Source organism: Pinus tabuliformis, chromosome 8, assembly GCF_031772625.1.
Source record: "Pinus tabuliformis cultivar Carrire ecotype Pingquan chromosome 8, CPIR1, whole genome shotgun sequence".
Classification (NCBI taxonomy): domain Eukaryota; kingdom Viridiplantae; phylum Streptophyta; class Pinopsida; order Pinales; family Pinaceae; genus Pinus; species Pinus tabuliformis.
Window position 1 is genome coordinate 1,318,237,419 of NC_142294.1, and position 8,963 is coordinate 1,318,246,381.

At 36.6% G+C, this 8,963-nt stretch overlaps 1 pseudogene; it reads left to right on the forward strand.

The window, feature by feature from the left end:
- The first annotated feature begins 5,672 nt into the window (after positions 1-5,672).
- Positions 5,673-6,867, forward strand: LOC149240332 (glucan endo-1,3-beta-glucosidase 3 pseudogene; annotated as a pseudogene).
- The last annotated feature ends 2,096 nt before the right edge of the window (positions 6,868-8,963 follow it).

Consider the following 8,963-nt stretch of genomic DNA (forward strand, 5'->3'; position numbering starts at 1 on the left):
ACATCTGATATCTCTTTTGTAGATTCATCTAGTTATATATATATAAGTGAGTTGTTCTGCTAAAAGTGGGTTGCCATCAAGTACAACACATTCATCATAATGCCAACAAGGACATGCATGGGACTATCTGGGCCTATGTGTTGTGTATATGTTAAAGTGTTCGAAAGATACAAGTATGGGGTTGTCTAGGGCATTATATTGTGTAGTGCCACACAAAAAGGCATGAGACTGCCTAGGCCTACACAACATTCATATCGATAGAATACTACCTAGGTGGTAGTGCCCATAATTGTTAGATTGAAATTGGGCTTAAGTGCTCATTTGAGGTCGATGAGTCACTTAATAAATTTTAGGTCAAAGAGAAGAGAAGTGAAGAGAAGAAACTAGATACTTGCCGACAGGAAACCGATCTAGTGTGTGTATCGGATAAAAGTGAAGAGAAGCCATTGGATGATTGAGGATAAGTAACCGATCTGGTGTGTTTATGTGACAATAATGAAGAGAAGGCATTGGATACTTGCTAATGGGAAACTGATCTGGTGTATGTATGTGATCAAAGTGAGGAGAATGCATTGGATACTTGTCGACAAGCAATCGATCTAGTGTGTGTACGTGGTCAAAGTGAAGATAAGACACTAGGTGCTTTCCTGATAGACTACGAATTCAATGTATGCAAAGAAAACATCAATAAGTAAACCAAGATAAGTATCAATATTTCATGATTTCATGATTTTGTTAGGAATTTAAATTCAATAATTTGAATTATAATGGTTGGTACATGAGCTAACCTAATTTGGCTATAATAGCAATTAAAGGAAAAAATCCAAGTTCACCTCACGAGAAAACTATTGATGAGGTATGGCTTAAAATTTTTGAATTTTCTTAATGATGGAACTTATGGATTCATTTGTCCTATGATGCAGGAAAGCATGAAATCACCCAGATGGCTAGAGGGACTTGGATGCAAGATAATTAGCGTAGTTGAAATACGTCAAATGTGTAGTGGCACAGTGATTAAATATTTCAAGGATGGGGCCACTACGATACACTAACACCAATGATTTCAATTGATTACCATGAAGAATGCTATGACTGTATGGTAGCTTTGAAGGCAAGGACGTGCCTTGAGTTTGAACTCCTTTTGACACGAGGAAGCCTTTCCAAATGATGGATCACCGAAGGGATTGCAAAGCAGAGAAGGGGATGCCTAAACTTAGAAGGTGAGTGACTACATATAGAAGGGTAACCAAATTTCCCAAGGGACTGAGAAGCAGAGAAGGCAAGGCTGGAAAATGAGTTGGGATTATTGGTCATGATATGGCTTATTAGAATCATAATCACATTGGGGTTGTATCAAGAATCAATGAGCTAGGAACTATTTTCTAATGGAACATGAGTACAAGGAACAACAATGTTGAATATTGGAGGAATACTTCCCTCTAGAACGAAGAAAAGAATCCAAGTCGAATTTGGTGTAGCAAAAACACTAGGAAATTGCAAAGAACTACATGAAGTGGTTGATCTGATTAACATTTTCTTTATAATATGTTAGTTACTGGGCACACAACTGTGAATAATAAAGATGTAAATATAATTAAATGTTGTAAAGAGCTATAAATATAAAGCTCCAAGGACAATATGTAGTTGTTTTCATTATTTAGCATGTTTATCTATGTAATGGACAGAGAGCATCGAGGATGGTGTTCCCCAAGAGAGAGGGGTCTGTAACAACCCAGCCAGGAATGGATCATTATGTAACTGAATTATAAAAAAATAAATGGGTTGAGTAAGGGACACAAATTCCAAGAGGTCTGTGGAGGTCAATTTCTTGGGAATTTCACCTTACTTGTTGAAGGAAGAAAAGTCTGAAGTATATGACAACCATTAAAGGATGGTTGTTGAGAATTGAAGGACAAGGATGGTACTTGGAATGGGACTTCAGTTGGAAATGAATTAGCTTCAATATGAGGGACAAGCCCATGTTGTCTTGGAAACCACAACAAGGAAAAACAAACAACAAAAGAATAGGAAAATTAATGAGAGACAGAGTGTTGGCAGGAAACTGTGCAGCTGCAGAAAGTAGAAGGAGAGGAGACTCATTAGGGTGATTTTTAATCGAGGAACACATGAGAGTCATGTGTAGAAAAATAAGAATAGTAGACAAAGAAGAAGATTGAATTCAGAAAGAAACGAGATAGAGTCGCAGGAGGCAGCGCAAAAGAAAGGAGAGGCAACAAGACTCTAGTTTTTCTTCGAGTATTATGTGTCCTTCATTAGACAGCTAGAGGGTAGAGGCAGTTGGCCTTTAGAACTCCATCTACATTAGAGAGTTTTTGATCAGCTGGTGGGCAGAGGAAGATGTACCTCTGGAGTCCCTGTTTTAGCTGGTAGATTGACATTAATTCTCTTGAGCAAGACCACCTCAGACCCTTGGAATTTAGCTCTCGGGTGACAGCTGCAAGTAGCTTGGCTGCAACTTATCTATGGTTGTGTGGAGAGTTGAAGTCTAAAATTCAATTTGTCATCTTCATTATAAATCCAAGATAAGTTCTTTTGTGTGGTTTTCATGTTGAAATGTGAATGATTGATATGCTGATGGTTGCATGACAAGTTTGCTCACTTGCATTTATCTACCGCATGGCTAGTTAAAATGTGTGAAAAAATATAAGTGCTTCATGTCCTTAATGGCCAAAGATAATTATTCTTATTTTTGTGTGAGTTGATTGTAGGTTTCAACCCTATTCATAAATTACTTGCATATGAATTCTAAAAATAGAAAATAAAAAATTGTGAGAGAATAACACATAAAACAAATATACACAGATATTTTTCCCTGGATCCCAAAACCGAGACTACTAGATCGATTTTTCATTATGTTCCTTTCAATGTTAAAATACATATATATACATGTAGAAGCATCCATAAACCCCAATCCATTAACTTTGGATTAGAACACAATCGTAGTTCCCTTGACTGGATGTACAAAATACCATGGACCAAAAACCATCGTGCCCAAAACCATGTGCGAAATCCATGCACAAAACCATAGGTAGGTTCACCACAGGTTCGCCCACCTAATATATGGTCCAAAAAAAATTCCCTAGGGTGTTGCCCCAGACCTCGTAGAGGGGGGCTACTGCCCCCCCGCTGTGCCCAACACAACGAAGGGGGAACTCAACCCCGTCCCTAACCCCCATTTTAACTACTAGGGCTAGTTGTGGAAAGAATATAACACAAACCAACATTTATTCTAAGCCAATTTCAACCTTGAGTGGAGTTTCAATTCTTACATAGGCTAACTGATATATGCAGCTTGGTATTGCTGAAGAGTCATTGTAATCTAGAAATGAAGTTACAATTCATGAGATGACACCATTTATGATGTTCAGCATAAGCTTCTTGCAAATAATATGTGTGTGTTAATCACTTCCTTGCTAATAAGTAGCAAAGAGAATCTTTCATGTTACAGTGGTATAATTACTATTGTTGTAGGTCTTACAACCACTAACATTGTACAAGGGATTGATTCACAAGCTCGAATGACTTAGTATGTGATTCCTTGATTTAAGCACATGTAAAGCCCATATCTCTCATAGATAAATGTTGACTTCCTTTCACCCTTAAGCTCCTATATGATATAAGATGTAATGTCTACACTTAAGAAGAAAGATTAGGTTACATTTATGGGATAGAATGGTGTGTTAAGGAAGTCCTGAGCATACTTTGTTGTGATTGAATAAATCAATCATATATATATATATATATATATATATATATATATATATATATATATATATATATATATATATAGATATAGATATATAGTACATCCTTGAAGGAACAAAGAAAAGGATCTAAAAAGATATGAACCAATAATATGACAAAGATTATCATAAGAACCACTTTTATTAATGAATAATGGTTACATAGAGGATTCATGCTGACATGGTCTGCATCTGTAGAGGTTATGCGCATATACAAACTATAATAGTTGCTTGACTATGCACTAGCATGTGAGCTATGTGTTGATTCCAAGGGAAACACCCCTCACAACCTTAAAGACTCTTAGCCATGTATCAGAGGAATCTCAGCCTTGTAATTTCAGTAGCCTCCGTTCTTGCCCCAAGGGCCCTGATCATGAGGATTGTAAGTCCCTAACAATAGCCAAATGCCTTGGAAACCCTTGACAGGTGCTATAGAGCCACTTTCAGGCCTTCTTTGGAGCATGGAACCCCTAGCATGTGGTTGGAGAGGTGAAGTCCCTTCAGGAGTTCACTTCATGTGCTTAATAGAGCACAACTAGAAGTTTTCCAACGCTGGTATGCATCAAATTCCCTGTCCTTAAACAAGGAATACATAAAGGTTGGGAACTCATTGTAGTGGATTCACCCAAGCTCATGAGGGGTAACATCGTGGAATGATTTAGATTTACATTGGTATAGTGTGAAGGCCTTGAAGTAGCTCTAGATGTTTGCCATACCTTTGAGCTAGAGCCACAATCGAGAATAATCACTTGAGGAAGCTTTTTCAATGATGGAGCTCATCTTCAAGAAGATTATAGAGTTTTATGTTGAAGACATTGCATGAGGGAGAGTCAATGCAGAAGCAGGAAGCCTATGCATACATGAAGTGAAAATTGATTACATGGAGATTGTGGAAGTCCACCCAAAACACCAAATGCAGCAGGAAAAATTGAATGGAGATATTGAATGAATTCCTTACCTCCATGCCTATTCAATTCAATTCAATACCGAAACAAACAAACAACCTAGGCATACATGAAGTGAAAATTGATTGCTGGGAGACTATGGAGGTATAGGCAATGTTGACTGTCTAGGTGCTAGTCCCAAATGGCAATTTCTAGTTGGTCCTAGGAAGAAGAAAATTGAGCGATTGGATTGGCTAGGGTCCCACTGCAAGCTCACAAAAAAATTCCTATCGGCGTAAATATTATTATAAAGTTTATTTTTTATATTATATATAGGTACATAGTCTAACTTATAGATGAAATAGACTTTTTCATTAGAATTTGGAAAAGAATTTCAAGAAAGAATTTTATTTTTTGTTGTTTAGAATATATTTTTGAATGCATAAATGGATTGAGTATCCTATAAACCCTTGGACACTTGAGTTTTACATATTAAAAAACTTAAACTCAAGTTTTTAAAAATCTTTAGCAATTTTTAGTTAAAATTAACGAGAAAAAATGTTGTGAAAAAGCTCATTTTGTCTATATATATATATATATATATATATATATATATATATATACAAACTACTATAACACTATCTATAAATAGAATTCATTTAATTATGCCGAATGCATTTTCTCTATGGGATTTCTATGTCCAAACACTGTTCATGCGAGCCAATCTGAACGACCCATTTTCGTCCTCCTCTGGCAGATAAAAAACGTAAGTGTGGAAAGGTTTTTGTTGTGGTCGTTGTTTTTTTTATCATTGACAGCGAGAAACTTCTGCGGTTTTCATCTTCACTGTCCATCTCATGGACCTCAAGCAGCTTGGGCAATATGTGAGCCTAATATTTCACTGTGGTTTCTTGCGCTTCAGTGGTGTCATTTTGAGGACAAGAAAAATGAAGGGAAGGTCAAGGGTGAGTAGAAGTTGGTTGTATGGTTGGGTACTCAAGCAAATGAAATTGTTTTCAAAGGCATGAAACTCAAATGTAGTAATAATTCACTTCATGTCAAGGTACAACAAGTGAACCATGTGCAGCTCCATGATGCAGATCAAGGAACTTTGACATTTTAGGTGAAAACAGTAATAGATGTTGTAGTAACAGTGCCCAAAAACCAATTGCTAGGGATAAGGTGGTCAAGCTCCACTGCAACTAGTTGGGTGAACATGAATGTGGAATCCTACCTTCTAGACACCAATTTCAAAGGAATCTGTGTGGGTGGCGAGGTTCTTACTACTATTCCCAATGTTGCCTTAGATATATTGTCTACCGTGAAGTTCTTGCATTCTACTCTCGTTGCAGCCAATCTGGACAGGCAGGTCAAGGTTTCCAGTCCTCATTTTTCTAACATCATCTTAGATTCCTTTCCACCCTCTCAGGCCTTCTTCAGTGGGAGCTTTAAGTCGACTCTTGTGCTCATGCTCGATTTTATATAGAAAAATGATTATTTTCTCATGCTTAACATATATCCCTTTTATGTGTACATGTAAATAAATGGAGTGGTAGGATTGGACTACACCCTTTTTTAGCCCCTCCCCACTAACAAAGAGGCAGTGGATGCCTATACAATGCTATATTACACTAATGTTTTCAATGCCATGATTGATGTTGGATACTTTGCCATGGCCGAATTGAATTTCACAAACATTGCAATGGTTGTGTTTGAGACAAGATGGACCTCAAAGTGTGTCTAGATTGAACCTCCTACCATAGATGACAATGTTGACACTTATCATAGTAATCAAGTTAGACATGTCCTCAACAACACAGTAACTCCTAGGGATCCTGACATACTAGTCAATACATACATTTATGAATTATTCAACGAGGATATGAGATCAAGTCCTATTTATGAGCAGGATTGGGGACTCTAAATGCCGATAAATATCTAGTGTACACATTACATTTAATAGATGTTGGTACAATTCTTTCTAATGACATTTCCATTCAGACTTCTGAATATCAGTGGAAGTGGTTGACCCTAAACTTGTCCAAGTTTCTTTGGATTGGGCATGCAGTCTTGGACAAGTTGATTTCTCTTCTTTTCTGTAAGGTCAACCTTTCTACGATCCTAATAATGTTAAACAACATGCTTCCTATTCCTCTGATAGTTACTACCACAAGATAGACATGGAAATTATATCTTGTGGCTACCATAACCACTACTGACCTAAGGAAGTTGGATTTTCCAATCCTTGAAAATATAGTGTAGACCCTAGTGTTGTTCAATAGAGAAACATTCCTAGTTAAGTCTGCTAGTCATATTCTCTTGTTTTCACTAAGAGAAGCTAGGTGCTCTCTCAGTGCAAACAAAACTGATTATATATACAATATTGATGATAAAAGAAGACTGATTAGATACACATACTAGATCCTTTAAGTGCAAAGAGGTTCGTATTGTTTTTTTTCCTCGAGGTAGTTAATAGTGGAAGATAGGAAAAATAAAATTGATAATATATATACATTGGATATTCTATGCATGGAGAGATTTGTACTCAATTATTTAATTTTGTTAGGAATTTCATAAATCAAGGGAATATATAGGTTTTCACTCAATTATTTATTTTGATCCACTTAGACACTTAATAGATCGAGGGTTCCTATGAATCTGTGTTAATAATTTCATTAGTTGAACATAGGTGGCTTTTAAGTATGCTATGGAGTTATCCAGTGAGTTCATTTCTTTAATTTATTTAACTTTATGTGTAATGGCATATTTGAGTCTTTTTTTCCACAATTTACTTTCCTTTGAAGCAAATTTCTTTCCATGTATTGTTTATATTTGTTTGATATAATACATATTTCAAAACAAAATGAACTACCTATCTGCAGAGAATTTTTTGTGATCTCTTTTCTTTCTCAAGCCAAGCCGTCAAAGAAATCAATAAACGATTAATGGATATAATTTGTTTGTATGTTTTGTCAGTCATGGCTCATGTATTTGTCCTGCAAGGCATGAAATTTTATGAGATTAAAGTTGATTGAATGTTTTGGTATTGATCATTTCTGGGTCTTTTTCTAATCAACATTTGTCTAGTATGGGAGAGCTTTACTACTTTCATAGTTGTTGTCCTTCATTTATCTTGTTTTCATAAAATAAGATCTAAAATGAATATTAATCTTGCTTTTATGATTTTATTTATAGTGGAAACTCAACTTGTTGTTTGAAAAATTGGTTACAATATTGGTGCAAATGGGACTTTGGCAAAGGACACCGCACCAACACCATTATGTTTAAGCAGTGGCGCAGTGCAACTTCACTTTCACATGGTGGCCTGATGCGGCTCAGCCTCTCCAGGTCGCTCCCACCAGGACCTCCAACTCTCTATCTCAAAAGTTATCATTCGACGTTTATTCTTCTGGTACAGAGTTACCATAGACAACTTTCATGTATATATTCTCCGCCATATGTTCCCTGCGCAATTAGTTTTCTATATATATATATATATATATATATATATATATATATATATATATATATATATATATATATGTGACAGACATATACATATTTATGAACGGTTTCATAAATCCCACAAGCAAACGCATACCGCAATTAGGCAACTAACGAATACCCAAAAGGAATTTAACTCAGAGAATGTATACATTCACTTACGCTGTGCGCTCCTCCATTCTGATATCGCCTTAATTTTAAACAAAAGATGGAGCACTGGACTACAGGTATCAGCTTACCATATGCTGCTTCGTTTATACCGGTTGTAAGCGTTGGATTTAGTCATAGATGCAGACTTTTAAACCATGGACCGAACTCCACTAACATATAGATCTCGGTTGACTGTAGTTTAAAGTCGATGCAGGTATCAAGTCGCAATTCCGCCGCGCTCTTTATCATTCCTTTGAAACGGTGGCTCAGGGATACATATGTCACTGGTTATAATATTTCACTTCCACTTCCAAAACTCATCCTCTGTCACAATACGTCTCTGTCCGGAAGGCAACTGAGGCTTGTATGCTGGTTCTGGCTAATGTATATCTCCGTCCTCTATACAGTTCGATCCACAAATACAATTCCGCGATAGCTCAATACAAGTAGATACAATTTGATGCAGCTTCTAACACGTGGCCAGTTCCGCGGCCCTGTTATCAATGTGTTCAACCTTTGGTGCGTTCGAACCTGTCATCAACTAACAGTTAAAGTCTCACTTACATATATTCGTTCACCCTCTTATCGCTCACAGTCCGAGCTCCAGAGGTCTCCGACGCTGGCTGTAGTCTCAATCTATATTAATTGCAATCTATATTAA